At 43.1% G+C, this 19,274-nt stretch overlaps 1 protein-coding gene across 1 annotated transcript in view; it reads right to left on the minus strand.

Moving 5' to 3' along the window:
• Positions 1-19,187: 19,187 nt before the first annotated feature.
• The window catches only part of NFE2L1 (NFE2 like bZIP transcription factor 1), a 592,815-nt gene continuing 592,728 nt past the window's right edge, over positions 19,188-19,274 (minus strand). Inside the window, exon 7 of the transcript XR_008201027.1 lies at positions 19,188-19,197. The gene's annotated coding sequence lies outside the window, so the exon portion shown is untranslated. The remainder of the gene's footprint in view (positions 19,198-19,274) is intronic.

Raw genomic sequence — 19,274 nt, forward strand, 5'->3', positions numbered from 1 at the left:
AGCACTCTCAGAGCTCCGGCTGCCAGCAGGGAGGCGTGGGGTGAGGACTAGGAAGAGGGAAAAAGCTCTTCAGAAACCAGAGACCAGAGGCAAGCCCAGGGCTGCAAGCGGATGTGTGATGGTGTGGCCCTTCCACAAGGGACACGTGTGTGTGTGTGTGAGCATGAAAAAATAAAAATAGTGAGTAGGGAGGGATAAATTGGGAGATTGGGATTGACATATACCCACTATATAAAACTGATATCTAATAAGGACCTCCTGAATAGCACAGGGAACTCTATAGGTGTCCAGTTCCAACATGATGATGCTCTCTTGCCCACTCTGAACTGCTTCCACGCCACTGGCAGGACATCTACAGAAGAAAGGAATTCAATAGCATCTCGTAAAAAGGGGAGAAAAACCGCATTCTTTTCTTTCCAGGGTATCTTTCCTAAGTAAAAACAGCTGTGTGAGGATGTTCTATTCCTTGGCCCACTACCTGGGTGAGTCACATCCTTTTCCTGTGCCTGATTGCTATCCCCCTATTTTAAATATTTCTCTCACTTAAAGTCCTATCCACAGGCTTCAACTAGACAGAAAATCAACAAAAGTAAGGAAGAATTCAATACCACCAACAACCAATAGGACCTAATAGATATCAACAGAAGCATGCTTGCTAAGTTGCTAACTCTTTGCAACCCAATGGACTATAGCCCGCCAGGCAAGGCAAGAATACTGGAATACTGGAGTGAGTTGCCATGCCCATCTTCAGGGGATCTTCCCAACTCAGGGATCGAACCCACATCTCTTATGTCTCCTGCATTGGCAGGCAGTATTTTTTACTGCTAGCACCACTCGGGAAGCCCTACTAACAGAAACTTCCATGCAATAACAGCAGATCCTCATTGTTTTTGAGTGTCCATGGAATATATACCAAGATAAATCACAGTATTGGCCATAAAACAAATTTCAGTCAATTTAAAACAATTGAAATCATACTGAACATGTTCTCTGACCATAATGGAACCAAAATACAAATCAAAAACAAAAAGGTAACAGCAAAATCTCCAAATACTTGGAAACTAAACAACATACTTCTAAATAATATATGAGTCAAAGAGGGAATTATCAAGTGAAATTTAAAAGTAAAATGAACTGAGTGAAAATGAAAATACAGTATCAAAATTTGGCTAAAGCACCATTGAGAAAGAAGTTTGTAACACTAAATGAATATGTTTTTTAGTGTAAAATTAGAGGAAAAGTCTCAAATCAATTATCAAAGCTCTCAACTCAAGAACCTAGGGGGAAAAAGGAAGAGTAAAATTAATCCAGAGCAAGTGGAAATAATAAAGAGCATAAATTCATAAAATTGAAAGCAAAAAAGAAGACAGTAACAGGAAACTGAAAAGAAAAAGAAAATCAATGTGACAAGGAGCTGATTATTAAAAAAGATCAATAAACCTCTAGCATAATCAACACATTTAAAAGAGGGAAGAAACATATCTTAAGAATGAAACAGGAGATATCACTCCAGACCCCGGTAGACCTGAAAAGAATACTCAAGGGATAGGAGGTAGTAGGCTGAATGATGGCCTAAGAAGATATTAGGAACCTGAGAATATTGGCTCATTTAGGATATATGTGAGTATGATTAAGTAAGGATTTTGAGGTGAGGGGATTACCGTGGTAGGCCCTAAGTGCAATCACAAGTGTCCTTAGAGAGGCAGAGGGAGATCTGACATCGAATGAAGAGAGGGTAATGTGACATTGGAAGGAGAAGCTGAGGCAATGTGACCACAAGCAAGGATACTGGCTGCCACTGGAAGGTGGAAAAGGCAAGGAATGGGTGCTTCCCTGGATGAAGCCTAGTCTTTCCGACACCTTGATTTCGCTTCATTAATACTGTTTTGAATTTCTGGACTTCAGAAATGTGAGATAATAGATTTTTATTGTTTTAAGCCATTATGTTAATTTGTTACAGCAGTCATAGGAAACAAATACAGTATGAACAACTCTACACACATCAGTCTGACACTTTAAATGAAATGGACCAATTCCTCAAAAAACACTAACTACTGCAACTCATGTGGTATGAAAGAGGTTGTTTGTTTTAATAATGCTATAACTATTAAGAAAACTGAATTTATAATCAAAACCCCCTACTTCTTCCATTTCTGGGCCTAGATAGTTTTGCTGGAGAATTCTACCAAACATTTAAAGAAGAATTATATTCTACATAGTCTTTTCCAGAAAACAGAAGAAGACTACTTACCAATTCATTTTATGAAGTTAATATTACCCTAATACTAAGATAAAGACAGTACCCAAACACACACACAGAGCTATAGATCAAAGTCCCTAAGGAGTGTAAATATATAAATCTTTAACAAAATATTAGCAAATAGTATTCAGCAAAATATAAAGAGAAATATACAACATGAACAAGAGAAATTTATTTCAGGGATGGGAAGCTGATTCAATATTCAAAATCAAACAATGTAATCCACCATCTTAACAGTATAAAGAATATAAACCACATGATCTTATCGATTGATGCCGAAAAAACATTTGACAAAATTCAACATCCATTTTATGATTAAGCAAAAACTTCTCAGAAAAATAGGAGTAGAAGGGAATATTCTCAACTTGATAATGAACACCTATAAAAACCAACTAACAGGGATTTCCCTAGTGGTCCAATGGCTAAGACTCGGAGCTTCTGATACAGGGGGCCTAGGTTTGGTCCCTGGTCAGGGAACTAGATTCCAAGGGCCGCAACTAAAGATCCTGCATGGCCATCTATTCAATGCATGAAGCAGGGCACCTAAAGCCGACGCTCTGGGACAGCTCAGAGGGATAGGGTGGAGAGGGAGGAGGGAGGGGATTCAGGATGGGGGGGACATATGTATACCTGTGGCCAATTCATTTGGGGGCTGGGGAAACAGAACTTAAATATATTGACACTTCTGCAACAAAACCCATTAATATTCATTCTAGATGAGTTAAATAAAGCCTATAACTTGTCTTGATAGATGCCTCGTGTCATTTCAAGTCAGATTTAGCCACCAAATGAGTTTGCATGAAACTTCAGTAAAAGCTTTTGATTTTTCAGAACTTGCTGAGATTCCAGAACTTGCAGATAAAGGGTCGTGGAACTATAACAGAGTTGAAAAGTAATTTATAGCTGCTCCACTGAAGACATATTTCCAGACCCTTTTTTAAGTAAGTGTGGCCATGTGTGACTAAATTCTAACAGAATGTGAGTACAAGTAAGGTGAGCCACTTGGGGTCTGAACTTTAAGAGCCTGGTCTTGTGTTTTTCCATAGTTTCTTTCCTCCTCTCCTGCAAGCTGGAATGCAGATGAGCCATCAAAATGAGAAAAACATTCTCATTTGGTGAACAGAGGAATAAACTTTTTTGAGCCTCCAGCCCACTTGCAGCTGCTGCTGCTAAGTCGCTTCAGTTGTGTCCAACTCTGTGCGACCCCACAGACGGCAGCCCACCAGGCTTCCCCGTCCCTGGGATTCTCCAGGCAAGAACACTGAAGTGGGTTGCCATTTCCTTCTCCAAAGCATGAAAGTGAAAAGTGACAGTGAAGTTGCTCAGTCGTGTCCGACTCTTAGCGACCCCATGGGCTCCTCCGTCCATAGGATTTTCCAGGCAAGCATACTGGAGTGGGCTGCTATTGCCTCTCCGCCAGACCACTTAGTCTTGAACTAATTAATGTGAGACAAATTTTGGGCATATAAAGTAAAGATGGAAGCTATAGTCCCTACTCTCAAGGGGGTTCTTTTCTTTCCTTTAAGTAAGGAAAATCATTCATTTACAGATAATTCTCATAAAATGTGCCATGCTGATAAAGCCACTGTGGAAACACACAGGCTCACCTAGGGGCTTCGGGGAAAACTTTCTCAGAGAGATAATGCCTCGGCTGAAGTATGAAGGTTGAAGAGAAGTTGTTCAGGTAAAAAAAATGGAAAAAGGTATGTTATGAGCTGAATTGTGTCATCCTAAGAGAAATATTACAGTCCTAACTCCCAGTGCTTCAGAGTATGATCTTATTTGGGAACAGTCATTGTAGCTGTACTTAGTTAAGATGAGGTCATGCTAGAGTAAGGGAGCCTCTTGAAAGGAGGGAAATATGGACACATTGACAAGACACACAGGGTAAATACCACGTGAGGACATGGACACAGACACAGGGGAAGACAGACAGGTGAAGGCAAAGACAATGACTGCATTATGCCGTACAGGCTGAGGAATGCCTGGGGCCACCCAGGAGCTGAAAGAGGCCAGGAAAGATTCTCTCTTAGAGGTTTTGGAAAAACGATGGCCCTGCCAACACCTTGATTTAAGACTTCCAGCTTTCAGGACTTTAAGAGAATAAATTTCTATTCTTTCATGGCACCCAGTTTGTGGTGCTTTGTTACTTTAGCCCTGGGAAACTAGCACAGGGTTTAGGGTTTAGGGCACAAAGACAGAGAGATGGAACAACATGGTATGTGCCAGGAGACTATAAACAATTCCCGTTTATAAAGCATAGTGCTCAAGGCAGGATGTGGCCTGTGACATATATATTTCACAAATGATATACATATATCTCACAGATCAAAAGTATTGAATATATATTTAAATGAATCAGTTCAGTCACTCAGTTGTGTCCAACTCTGTGACCCCATGAATCGCAGCACGGCAGGCCTCCCTGTCCATCACCAACTCCCAGAGTTCACTCAAACTTACATCCATCGAGTCGGTGATGCCATCCAGCCATTTCATCCTCTGTCATCCCCTTTTCCTTCTGCCCCCAAGCCCTCCCAGCATCAGGGTCTTTTCCAGTGAGTCAACTCTTTGCATCAGGTGGCCAAAGTACTGGAGTTTCAGCTTTAGCATCATTCCTTGCAAAGAATACCCAGGACTGATCTCCTTAGAATGGACTGGTTGGATCTCCTTGCAGTCCAAGGGACTCTCAAGAGTCTTCTCCAACACCACAGTTCAAAAGCATCAATTCTTCGGTGCTCAGCCTTCTTCACAGTCCAGCTCTCACATCCATACATGACCACTGGAAAAACCATAGCCTTGACTAGATGGACCTTTGTTGGCAAAATAATGTCTCTGCTTTTGAATATGCTGTCTAGGTTGGTCATAACTTTTCTTTTTTTTTTTTTCTTTTTTTTTTCATAACTTTTCTTCCAAGGAGTAAGTGTCTTTTAATTTCATGGCTGCAGTCACCATCTGCAGTGATTTTGAAATAAAGAAGTGCAAAAAATAATGATTACCAACATAATAGCATAGTTATCTTATGGCAGTCAAATTTCAGGCAATGTTTACATTATTCTGTACTGATTGGTGCTTTAAATGGTCATACTTTAAAAACATTTTTTTTAAGTTTTTTTTTTAATGTGGACCATTTCTAAAGTTTTTATTGAATTTGTTACGATATTGCCTCTTTTTTATGTTTTGGCTTTTTGGCTGAGAGGCATGTGAGATTGTAACTCCCCAATCAGGAATCGAACCCGTAACTCTTATACTGGAAGACAAAGTCTTAACCACTGGAGTAAGTAAGTAACCACCAGGTAAGTACCCATACACTTTTAATATAATCAGAAAATAATCTATTTCATTCAGGAAAACAAAGGCTATCAATAAGGAGAGTTAAAAGAGTAGGGGGCAAGACTAGGAGCAGTGACTAACTAAGAAATTATTGCAGTAGGTCAGATGGAGGAGGAGGGCCTGAGCTCAGAAAGTGGCAGTAGGATGGAGAAGTGAAATATTCAGAAGGTAGAATCAGACTTGGTGAGTGATTAGAGGTATTGGGGTTGGTGATAGAGGAGAATTCTAGAATGACACTCAGAGCTGTATCTGGGGTGACTTGGTGTATGGTGGCTCCATTCACCAAGGTTAGAAGAACAGGAGGATATTCAGGTTTCAAGGAGAAGATGAGGAAATACCAATAGGAGTATTCGAATCAAAAGGTCCTCAACTGGTAGCTGTAGGTGTTGTCTATCCAGCACTCTACTCTAGACTTCCCCCAGTAAACCTCCTTTGCCTACTCCACCTCTGTGATGCTAATAGTTGTTCCGTTCATAGACACCACCAGTCAAGTACAGTTGATTGGTCAAAGATGGAAGCATGCCCCAAAGTTCTTTTTAAAGTTTTTTTTTTTTTTAAATATTGAAGACAGGACTGGTAATAAATCTTGGAATCACCTCATATAGGTATCGATTAGATCCAAGAATGAATGAGACTTCCTCCTAAGAAACCTGTATGCAGGTCAAGAAGCAACAGTTAGAACCGGACATGGAATTACAGACTGGTCCCAAATTGGGAAAGGAGTATATCAAGGCTGTATATTGTCACCTTGCTTATTTAACTTATATGCAGAGTACATCATGTGAAATGCCAGGCTGGATGAATTACAAGCTGGAATCAAGATTGCCGGGAGAACAATCAACAACCTCAGGTATGTAGATGATACCACTCTAATGACAGAAAATGAAGAGGAACTAAAGAGCCTCTTGAGGGTGAAAGAGGAGAGTGAAAAAGCTGAGTTAAAACTCAACATTCAAAAAACAGATCATGGTTTCAGTCCCATCACTTCATGGCAAACAGAAAGGGAAAAAGTGGAAACAGTGACAGATTTTATTTTCTTGGGTTCCAAAATGACTGCGGATGATGACTGCAGCAAAGAAATTAAAAGATGCTCGCTCTTTGGAAAGAAAGCTGTGACAAACCTAGACAGCATATTAAAAAGTAGAGACATCACTTTGCCTTCAAAGGTCTGTATAGTCAAAGCTATGGTTTATCTGGGCTTTCCTGGTAGTTCAGATCCCAGGTTCGATCCCTGGGTGGAGAAGATCCCCTGGAGAAGGAAATGGCAACCCACTCCAGTATTCTTGCCTGGGAGATCCCATGGCTGACTACAGTCCATGGGGTCACAAAGAGTCAGACACGACTGAGCGACTCACACACATGGTTTTTCCAGTAGCCATGTATGGATGTGAGAGTTGGACCATAAAGAAGGCTGAGTACCAAAGAATTGATGCTTTCAAACTGTGGTGCTGGAGAAGACTCTTGAGAGTCCCTTGGACAGCAAGGAGATCAAACTAGTAAATTCTAAAGGAAATCAACTCTGAATATTCATTAGAAAGACTGATGCTGAAGCTGAAGCTCCAATACTTTGGCCACCTGGTGTAAAAAGCCAATTCATTGGAAAAGACTCTGAGCTGGGAAAGATTGAAGGCAGGAGGAGAAGGGAGTGACAGAGGGTGAAATGGTAGGACACCAACTCAGTGGATATGAGTCTGGGAAAACTCCGGGAGATAGTGAAGGACAGGGAAGCCTGTCTTGCTGCAATCCATAGGGTCACAAAGAGTGAGGCATGACTTGAGGCTGAACAACAGCAACACTTTGCAATGAGAGGGTGTAGGGGAAGAAAGAAGGCTGGGGATGGAATCTACCAAAGGTTAAGGAGAGAGCAAAAGAAGAAGACTTAACGACTGAAATAAAAGGAAGTTCAGAGAAGTAGGAAGAAAATAAGGAGAAAATACTGCCCTATTTTGAATTCTGAACCCAATTCCAATTGTGTATGTGGAATTTCCCCCATACAACCAAGCAATTCTCAGGATACCAGCTGGGTGATCTAGCATTCAACTGAATTCTGACATTCTGTACTTGGAGTCCCTTGGACTGCAAGGAGATCCAACCAGTCCATCCTAAAGGAAATCAGTCCTGAATATTCACTGGAAGGACTGATGCTGAAGCTGAAACTCCAATACTTTGGCCACCTGATGCGAAGAACTGACTCACTGGAAAAGACCAGGATGCTGGAAAAGATTGAGGGCAGGAGGAAAAGGGGACAACGGAGGATGAGATGGTTGGATGGCGTCACCGACACAATGGACATGAGTTTGAGCAAGTTCTGGGAGTTGGTGATGGATAGCAAAGCCTGGTGTGCTGCAGTCCATGAGGCTGCAAAGAGTCGGACACAACTGAGTGACTGAACTGAACTTGGAGATAACAAGAGATTCCAGTTAGGGGTTCACACCGGGATCCTCCACAACTCAGACAAGAGTTGAAAACCCAGGTTGTCACCTGTGTCTCTTACCCACAATTTATTAATCAGTGGTTTACATGACTCTCCCTTTGTATTCAATTAACTTTTGAGAGTGGCTCACAGAACTCAATGGAGAAGGCAATGGCACCCCACTCCAGTACTCTTGCCTGGAAAATCCCATGGATAGAGGAGCCTGGTGGGCTGCAGTCCATGGGGTTGCTAAGAGCTGGACACGACTGAGCGACTTCCTTTTCACTTTTCACTTTCATGCATTGGAGAAGGAAATGGCAACCCACTCCAGTGTTCTTGCCTGGAGAATCCCAGGAACAGGGGAGCCTGGTGGGCTTCCGTCTATGGGGTTGCACAGAGTCGGACACGACTGAGGCAACTTAGCAGCAGCAGCAGCACAGAACTCAAAGAAGCACTTTACCTACTAGATCACAAAAGGATATAATTCAGGAACAGCCAGAGGACAGCATGGGGAAAGGGCACAGCGCTCTGAACATGCCATTCTCCTCACATCTCCACATGGTCACCAACCTGGAAGCTCTCTGAACCCAGTCTTTTTGGGGTTTTTATGGAGGCCTTCATTACACAGGCAAGACTGATTCAGTAGTGCTGATTGAATTCAATCTCAAACCCCTCTCCCCTCCCTGGAGGTGGGGGGATGGGACTGAAAAGTTTAAACCTCTAATCCAATGGTTGGCTCTGTTGGGAATCAGCCCCATCCCGGAGTGAGGACCAAAAGTCACCTCATTAACATAACAAATAGTCTCTTTCTTGCTCTTATTACAGGACATTCCAAAAGCTTTAGCAGCTTTGTGTCAGAAGACCAAATATATATTTCTGATTATATATCACATGCCTTCATTTAAAGCCGAGATAACTGGAGGTGAGAGGCTAATTTGATTCATGACTCAAATCCAGGTCTTTGTTCTTTCTACTATATCACTGCCAGAAAGTCCTATGGATTTTGATTATTCTATGTTGTTGTTTAAAATTTATTTCTTTGTATTAATTTTTGGCTGCATCAGGTCTTAGCTGCTGGCATTTATGGGCTCAGTTGCCTCGTAGCATGTGGGATCTTAGTTCCCTGACCAGGGATTGAATTTGTGTCCCCCATATTGGAAGTGATTCCTAATCTGTGGACCACCAGGGAAGTCCCTGTTTTTCTTTTTTTTAATGAAATTTAACAGAGTCAGTGTAGATAACTTGTTTTACTTTCCAATTTCCTTCTCAGAGCCTGTGACTATTTGTTTATATTTTTAGAATATTTATTTATGTAGTTTTGGCTGCATCATGAGAGGGGTTCTTGGTTGCAGCAGGCAGGATTGGCACATGGGCTCTCTACTTGAGGTGCCTGAGCTCAGTAGTTGCAGCCCAGGGGCTCTGTTGCCCTGTGGCACGTGGGATCTTTGTTCGCCAACCAGGAATTGAACCTGCATCCCTTACATTGGAAGGCAGATTTGTAACCACTGGACTAAGATCAGTGAAGTCCTCTTTGCCTGATTTTGGAATGAAGTCTACTTCTGCTCTCCCCACTTGCTGTTGGCATCTTGTTGGTCAGTATTCACAGATCTGTCCTAGGATTTGGTACCTGAGGCCTAAGAGCCTGATCAGCACCAAGAGCATGAAGCTCCTCAAAAATGCTTTGGGCCAGGCAAGTAGACTGTTGAAGCAGGGTGAGCATGGAGACCAGGCTGAGGGTGGAGGGTAACTCAAAGCCTGGAGTCACCTGGGAGAGTATTCCTGGGACACTGGGAGCCACAAGCCCACCACATTTTCTCAGAGACTTCAGTTTATCACGTGTCATTTCCCCACACCTGTTCTCAGTGTCGTAAGTCACTAAGGTGAATCACTAAGCTGATTCACTTAATTTCTCTTGTGAACACACTAATAAGACTTATTGAATCCCCATGACTTAGACAATGGGAGGATGACAGGAGTTTCAGGAGATCCAATAATCCTCTTTAATTAAATTAGACAGTGGCCATTACAGCTAGGAATTAGTGTCACTTACCTGGTAATTGAATGGTTGGTGTGAAAAATGGCTCCATGTCAGGATCCGTCTTGGAATGAATGTGGGAGGTATACAACTTTTTGTATTCCTTCACATTTATTGTATATTTACTATGCATCAGGAAGTATATTTAAAACAGACTCAGAGCAGTGAGCAAGACAGATGAGGGCCCCATCCTTTTGGAACTCGTATTCTAGTGGGCTTGGTTTCACAAGCCCACTAACTAGGACATGTCTAACACTTGAAAAATGCCTTACCCTACTTCCCTTCTTAGTAAAAGAGAAAACCCACCAGGATCCAGGCCAAACTGTCAGAAGAAAATAATAGTAACATTTTCACATTTGAATTTATTGAATTATTTGAAAATAATAATAACATTTTCACATTTGAATTCTCACTGCAGCCCTGCAAGGCAGGGTAACATGGTAGAAAGGGCCAGATTTGGGTTCAGATGTTGGCTCTGCTACTCCTGTAGCTTCCTCGTAGAATCACAGTTTCTCATCTTAATCTCCGAGCTGATGATATACATAGCATATGGCAAGAAAAAGAAATGCAAAAAGGCAAAATAGTTGTCTGAGGGGGCTTTACAAATAGCTGAGAAAAGAAGAGAGGCAAAAGGCAAAGGAGAAAAGGAAAGATATTACCCATCTGAATGCAGAGTTCCAAAGAATAGCAAGGAGAGATAAGAAATCCTTCCTCAGTGAACAATGCAAATAAATAGAGGAAAACAATAGAATGGGAAAGACTAGAGATCTTTTCAAGAAAATTAGAGCTACTGAGGAAACATTTCATGCAAAGATGAGCACAATAAAGGACAGAAATGGTATGGACCTAACAGAAGCAGAAGATGTTAAGAAGAGGTGGCAAGAATACACAGAAGAACTATACAAAAAAGATCTTAATGACCCAGATAACCACAATGGTGTGATCACTCACCTAGAGCCAGCCATTCTGCAGTGTGAAGTCAAGTGGACCTTAAGAAGCATCACTAGGGACAAAGCTAGTGGAGGTGATGGGATTCCAGCTGAGCTATTTCAAATCCTAAAAGATGATGCTGTGAAAGTACTGCACTCGATATGCCAGCAAATTTGGAAAACTCAGCGGTGGCCACAGGACTGGAAAAGATCAGTTTTCATTCTAATCCCCAAAAAAGGCAATGCCAAAGAATGCTCAAACTACCAAACAATTGCACTTATCTCACATGCTAGTAAAGTAATGCTCAAAATTCTCCAAGTGAGGCTTCAACAGCATGTGAACCATGAACTTCCAGATGTTCAGGCTGGATTTAGAAAAGGCAGAGGAACCAGAGATCAAATTGCCAACATCCATTGGATCACAGAAAAAGCAAGAGAGTTCCAGAAAAACACCTGCTTTATTGACTACGCCAAAGCCTTGTGTAGAGAGATGGGAATACCAGACTACCTTACTTGTCTCCTGAGAAACCAGTATACAGGTCAAGAAGCAGCAGTTAGAACCAGACATGAAACAATGGACTGGTTCCAAATTGGAAAAGGAGTACATCAAGGCTGTATACTGTCACCCTGCTTATTTAACTTTTACACAGAGTACATCATGCGAAATGCCAGGCTGGATGAAGCACAAACTGGAATCAAGACTGCTGGGAGAAATATCAATAACCTCAGACATGCAGATGTCACCACCCTTATGGCGGAAAGTGAAGAGGAACTAATGCCTCCTGATGAAAGTGAAAGAGGAGAGTGAAAAAGCTGGGTTAAAACCCAACATTCAAAAGACTAAGAGCATGGCATCTGATCCCATCGCTTCATGGCGAACACAGGGAAACAATGAAAGCAGTGACAGACTTTATATTTTCTAGGGCTCCAAAATCACTGCAGATGGTGACTGCAGCCATGAAATTTAAAGATGTTTTCTCCTTAGAAGAAAAGCTATGACAAACCTAGAGAGCATATTAAAAAGCAGAGACATTACTTTGTCAACAAAGGTCTGTACAGTCCAAGCTATGGTTTTTCCAGTAGTCATGTATGGATGTGAGAAGTGGATCATAAAGAAGGCTGTAAGCTGAAGAATTGATGCTTTTGAATTGTGATGCTGGAGAAGACTCTTGAGAGTCCCCTGGCCTGCACGGAGATCAAACTAGTCAATCCTAAAGGAAATCAATGGTTAGAATTCATTGGAAGGACTGATGCTGAAGCAGAAGCTCCAATACTTTAGCCTCCTGATGTGAAGAGCTGACTCATTAGAAAAGACCCTGACTCTGGAAAAGACTGAAGGCAGAAGGGGATGACAAAGGACAAGATGGTTGGATGGCATTACCAACTCAATGGACATGAGCTTGAGCAAGCTCTGGGAGATGGTGAAGGGCAGGGAAGCCTGGTATCCTGCAGTCCATGGGGTCACAAAGAGTCGGACACAACTTAGTGACTGAACAACAACATGGCATATAAGTCATTGGCAGAATGCACAAGAGATATTACTGTTGCTATTAGTGTGTTTTTGAGGATGAGAAACTTGACCCAGAGAGGTAAAGGAATTTGTCCAAGGTCACAACAGCTGACAATTGGCAGATCAGGAACTTGAACCAGGCCACCTCCTCTTTCTCGGAGAAGGCAATGGCACCCCACTCCAGTAGACCAAGAAGAATTATCCGTGGAGCGAGTGTTGCATTAATACGTTTCGGGGGGGGGGGGGGGGAACGTTTATGGAGGTGTGCAGGCATCATTACTTGAGGAGGGGGGCAGCCTGAGAGAACCAGGAGAGATGTGGGGTGTGGGTAGGCAAGAACCCAGATAATGGTCGGTGAACAAGTCCAGACAGACCGGTAGTAGCAAGACCCAACCAGAGGACCGGAACCACATTCAGTGTACGGCTGGGTCTGCTCTGCTGCTGCTGCTAAGTCGCTTCAGTCGTGTCCGACTCCGTGCGACCCCACAGACGGCAGCCCGCTAGGCTCCCCTGTCCCTGGGATTCGCCAGGCAATACTGCTCACCTGTGGCCCAACACCGCCCCCTGCCGGCCACCCAAGGGACGGAGGCCAGCGGCTCAGCTCCCGGAGCCTGCGGTTGGAACCACCCGAAGGGCGCTGGACAGGGAGGCCTGGCGTACTGCAGTCCATGGGGTCGCAAAAAGTCGGACACGACTGAGCGACTGAACTGAACTGAAGGGCGCTCACTGCACAGGCAGAAGCCCCGGGGACCACGCCGCCTTTCTCGAACAACGCAGCAGCCTGAAGAAGCGGCGGCACCTCGGGACCTCTGCCGGCCTGGGTCCCCTAGGTAACGCCGCATCGCCCCCTCGCTCTCTCAGCTTTTGACCAAAAGGGGTCAGAGCTAAGGATTTTCCCTGCCTTGGGAAAGAACCGCCACCGCGGGCCTCCTCGAAGCCTCACTTTGCCGCGTAGCTTTCCATTCGGTTTCGGGTCTTGGAGTAGCCCGCCGCGCCCCGCTTAAGACGCCGGGCGTCTGGGCCTAGGATGCCCCCGGGATGAACCCGAGCCTCTGGACCAAACTCTACTTGCTCTTTGTCTGAGGGACACTCTGGTGGCAGCCGCTTCTTGTCCCCCTCCAGGCATCTCCCGCGCGGCCCCCGGTGCGGGCCGGAAGAGGTTAATCCTGTGGAGCGAGCGTACTGACCGCTCCTCAGCCCTGCAGGTCGCCAGGTGGGGTCTCCGGCCCCTCCCCACTTCATCCCACCCTCTGCCTCCCGGCTCTCCGCTTTCCTTGGCCTGAACACAATGAATAAAAAGTTTTAGTATTCTCAGCTTTTAGTCCCTATGTGGCTCCACACCTCCATTCGCTCTGTGCAAAATGAAGTGAGTTAAACACTCTAAGAACCCAGGTAAACAGCGTATCTTCATAGAGTCACATGTATTTCTTAATCTAAGAGAAGCCCTTGGGAGAGCAATCTGCAGGAGACCTTGTTTGCAAGGCAGCCAAATACCATACACAGCCAGAGAACCCGCTGGAGATAAGATACGGGCATGCGTGCTAGGTCACTTCAGTCGTGTCCAACTCTTTGTGATCCTATGGACTGTAGCCCACCAGGGTCCTCTGTCCATGGGATTCTCCAGACAAGAATACTGGAGTGGGTCTCCCTGACCTCCTCCAGGGGATCTTCTTGATATAGGGATCGAACTCACATCTCCTATGGCTCCTGCAGGAGCTCTTTACCTCTCTTTACCACTGCTCCACTGGGGAAGCCCGGAGATACGACATATGGCCACATAATAATGTGAAGTTGGTAAAACAACAGAACACCAGCGCAGTAGCAATCTGGAGGATGAAGGGTGTGTGTGTGTGTGTGTGTGTGTATGTGCGTGTGTGTGTACATGTGTGTTGCTGGGGAGGTTCTTAAGTGTCCTATGCAAGGCTTAGCATTTTATTCCATAACTTGAATAAAAACACAGAAGACAGGCTTGTTAGCAATACAAATCTACTGACTTAGCAGGCAAAATTTTATAAGATTTCAACAAGCTAGGAAAAGAAGAAGAATGGGAGAGCCTGTAGAAAGGAATGAGATGTTTTAAAAAATTAGGATTGATGTCAGGTCTTTTATCAGATTCTCTCCAAAGAAAGAATCCCCATTTGGGGACTTCCTTGGTGGTCTAGTGGTTAAGACTCCTAGCTCCCAATGCAGGGTGCTCCGGTTCAAGCCCTGGTCAGGGAACTAGATTCCCCATGCCACAGCTACGAGTTCTCATGCCACAACTAAGACCCAGTGCAACCAAACAAATAAATAAATAAAGGTAAATATTTTTTTAAAAATCCCCATTTGGAATAGAAGAGATATGACTCAACTAAGATTCCTGTGAAAAAGGAGAGGCCACAGGGGGAGGGGCTGACTGAGCTGACCTGTGCTCAGGGTTAGAACCTGCAGCCCCACTCCTTGCAGGCGAAGGTAAATGAGTCTGACTGAGTAGGTAACACATTTATTCAATACACTGGATAAAGAACTGTCCAGTACATTCTTACTTCATTTGAATTCCACTCTTACTAAGGCGTGGCTTCCCAGGAAAGCCTGGGAAGATTTCCTGCCAAGCAGGAAATCCAAGAGACTTGGGTTTGATCCCTGTGTTGGGAAGATCCCCTGGAGAGGAAATGGCACTGGCAACCCACTCCCGTACTCTCGCCTGGAAAATCCCATGGACAGAGGAGCCTGGTAGCCTGCAGTCCATGAGGTTGCAAAGAGTTGGACACAACTGAAGTGACTTAGCAGCAGCAGCAGCCAGTATTCTTTCCTGGGAAATTTCATGGACAGAGGAGCCTGGCAGGCTACCGTCCATGGGATCACAAAGAGTCGGACACAATTTAGCAACTAAACAACCACTACCACCATATGGTAATAAGGTGGGCTGGGGAGTTACTACCATGCTATTTTCAAGTAAGGACTTGGAATTTGAAGCTCAAAGAGGTGAAGAGAAGAGTTTGCTGAAGATGGAAACAGCAGGCTTCCCTGGCGGTCCAGGGGTTAACTTCGTGCTTCCAGCTTCCACTGCAGGAGGATGGGTTTGATCCCTGGCAAAAGAAAAAGATGGGATCAGAACACAGGTTTTTGATCCTTTCCAATCCAGTGTCTTGGATGGGATGCTTTCTTTGTAAGGTGTGATGTGCAGACGCAGAGGGGCGATGGCTTTACTCTGTAGGATTATAGCAATGCAAGCGCTACGTCTTCTGCCCCTTGAGCACTGCATTCTAACAAGGATACCCAGACACTTGTAACCAATTAAGTCACCACTCATACGTCACCCCAGAGAGGTCTTCCTTCATTTGTCTAGTATTGTCCCCTTCCTCCATGATACTCTTTCATGTTTGCGTTACCATCACCTGAAAATTTCTTGTTTATTTATGGGTCTCCCCGTGAGAATGCAAGGCCTTGGCTTGTGGCCCTAGGGCCTAGCACATACCAAGTGTTCCATTAAAATGTTTGAATGAAAGAATGAACAAGAGCAGTGGTTCTCAAAGTCTAGTCTGAAGACTCCTGGGGGACTCTAGACACTTCCGGGGGGCTCACGAAGTCAAACAGTGAGTCATAATTTGTCTTCTCCCCACACTGACATCGACATCACTTACAATGATGGTAAAGCTGCCATGGCACCAGATTATACGGAAGTCATGCATTCTTCACCACCGCAAACTCACAGTTAGAACAAGATAAGACAAAAGCCAGTTTCATTTAAGGATGAGCTTGATGAAGCAATAAAAATGAGTAGGTTTATTAAAACTTAATCCCCTGAGTACATGCAAAGTAGTTGTACTTCTGCACATAGAAGGACAGTGGTTGTCTTGAGGAAAAGCACTTGTTTCAGTCTGTGAGCTAACCTGCTAAGTCACTTCAGTCGTGTCCGACTCTGTGCGACCCCATAGACGGCAGCCCACCAGGCTCCCCTGTCCCTGGGATTCTCCAGGCAAGAACACTGGAGTGGGTTGCCATTTCCTTCTCCAATGCATAAATGTGAAAAGTGAAAGTGAAGTTGCTCAGTTGTGTCTGACCCTCAGCGACCCCATGGACTGCAACCTACCAGGCTCCTCCGTCCATGGGATTTTCCAGGCAAGAGCACTGGAGTGGGGTGCCATTGCCTTCTCCAGTAAGCTACCCTAGCTGCTTTTAAAAAAAGGAACACCATTTTTCCTTGAAACAGTGACTGACAGAAAAAGAAATCTATGCTAATTCAGACCTGGGTATTGATAGATATTTGAAATAATTTTATTTACCTGTCTTTTATTTTTGGCTGTGCTGGGTCTTCACTGTTGCACGGACTTTTCCCTAGTTGTGGAAGTGGGGGCTACGCTCTAGCTGCAGTGAGAGGGTCGCTCTTTGCAGTGGCTTCTCTTGCTGCAGAGCACGGGCTCTAGGGCACGTGGGCTTCGGGAGTTGTGGCTCCTGGGCTCTAGAGCACAGCCTCAATAGTCGTGGTGCACAGGCTTAGTTTCGGCATGGGGGATCTTCCCAGATCAGGGATCAAACCTGTGTCTCCTGAATTGGCAGGCAGATTCTTTACCACTGACCCACCAGGAAAGCCTCGGTTTTTTTTTTTTTTTTAAGAAAGTGAGCTTTCCCTTTCAAGGAAAACGACTGGCAGCTTTCATTGTTAATTATGAGATTCAAGTTTTAAAACAAATATTGATATTTTGGAAAACTTAGATCTATCACCCAGAGCTTATAGCTTCCTTAAACCTAGACTTTTCTAATGAGCTTGGTGTTGATATCAATGAATGTGAAATTTTGGTATTGAATCATGAAATGTGTCAGCATTTTAATGTAACAGAATGAAAAGTTTGTTGATCTGATTTCAGATCCACATTGCAACTGATCTCCGAGAAACTATTGCTTGACCAGTTTGGGTATGATATCTAAGAAAAATAACTACAATTGTTTAAAAGGCTATAAAATACTCCTCCTCCTAACTACATATCTGTGAAATTAGAGGGTTTTTTTCATGTATTTCAACCCAAACAACATATTAAAACAGATTGAATGCAGAAACAGATATGAGAATCTGCCTGGTTTATATTAAGCTAGGTATTAAAGAGATTTGCCAAAATGCAAAAACAATGCCACTCTTCTTGCTAATATTTTTGGTTCAGAAAATATATTTTTCAAAAACCATTACTCATGGTAACACGTATATGGTTTATTAATGCTACTTTAGATGAATTCACAAATATTTAATATTTTCTCAGTTTTAATGGTGAATGTCAATGGGTATTTAACATAAACACATAAACAAAACTGAAAACAAAACCCATAAACAAAAGCTCTTGGGGGCCCACAATAGTTATTAAGAATATAGAGGGGTTTTGTGACCAGCATGTTTGAATACAACTGAGCTAGAGATGAGAATATAAACTTTTCTCTTTTTTGCATATTTAGATATAATTTACATACCATAAAATTCACCACTTTTAAAGTGTAAAATTCAGTGATTTTCAGTATATTCACAAGGTTGTTCAACCATCACCAGTATCTAATTTAAAAACATTTTCATCATCCCCCTGAAGAAATCCTGTGCCCATTAGCAGTCACTCCCCATTGCTGCCTCTCTTTCGCCCCTGGAAATCACACATCTCAATGGATTTGCCTATCTGGTCATTTAATATAACAAAATCACACAATACATGGCATCTGGCTTCTGGGACAGCATTCTTTTACTTCTTTCAAGGTTCATCCATGCGGTAGTATGTATCTGCACTTTATTCCTTTTCATGGTAGAATTATATATCCCTTCGCATGATATTCCATATTGTGTTTATCTAGTCATCAGTTGATAGACAGGTGAGTTGTTCCCACTTTCTGGCTATTATGAATCATGCTGCTATGAACATTCATATACAAATCCTTATATAAATCGTATGTTTTCAGTCTCTGAGGCATACACCTAGGAGTGGAATCCCTGGGTCTAATAGCACCCATGTGAGAACACGCTGAACTGTTTTCCACAGTAGTTCGACCATTTTGTGTTCCCACTAGCAATACATGAGGGTTCCAGTTTCCCTGCGTCCTTGCTAACCGTTTATTGTCTTTCTGATTAGAGCCATGCTTCTGGGTTTGAAGTAGTATCTCACTGTTGTGATTTGCCTTTCCCTGATGACTAACGATATTGTCTTTTCATATGCTTATTGGCCATTTGTATATCTTCTATGGAGAAATGTCTACTCTAATCATTTGCCCAATCTTAAATTGTGTTATTTGTCTTTTCATTGTCACATTGTAAGAGCTCTTCATATATTCTGGATACAAGACCCTTATCAGAGCTATGATTAGCAAATACGTTTTTCCATGCTGAGGCTTGTCTTTTAACTTTCTTGATAGTGCCTCAATCCACACAAGTTTTAAATTTTGATTAAGCCCAGTTTATTTTTTTCTTTTTGTGATTTTGGTGTAATATCTAGAAACCACTGCCTAATCAAAAATATTTACACCTGTGTCTCCTAAGCATTTTATACTTTAGCACTTATATTTAGGTTTTGGACCCATTTTGAGCTAATTTTTATAGAATGAATGGGGAATTTAGGGACCCAAATTCATTCCTTTGCACTTTGAACAAGTGGATATCCACTTGTTCCAGCACCATTGTTGAAAGAAAGGATCTTTCTTCATTGAATGGTCTGGACACCTTGACCACAGATATATGGGTTATTTCTGGACTCTCAATTCTAGTCCACTGATCTATACATCTATCCTTTTGCCAGGCCCCCATTGCCTTGATTACTGTAGCTTTTGAAATTGGGAAGTGTAAGCTCTCC

The sequence above is a fragment of the Budorcas taxicolor genome, chromosome 19 (assembly GCF_023091745.1).
Source record: "Budorcas taxicolor isolate Tak-1 chromosome 19, Takin1.1, whole genome shotgun sequence".
In the NCBI taxonomy this organism is placed as follows: Eukaryota; Metazoa; Chordata; class Mammalia; order Artiodactyla; family Bovidae; genus Budorcas; species Budorcas taxicolor.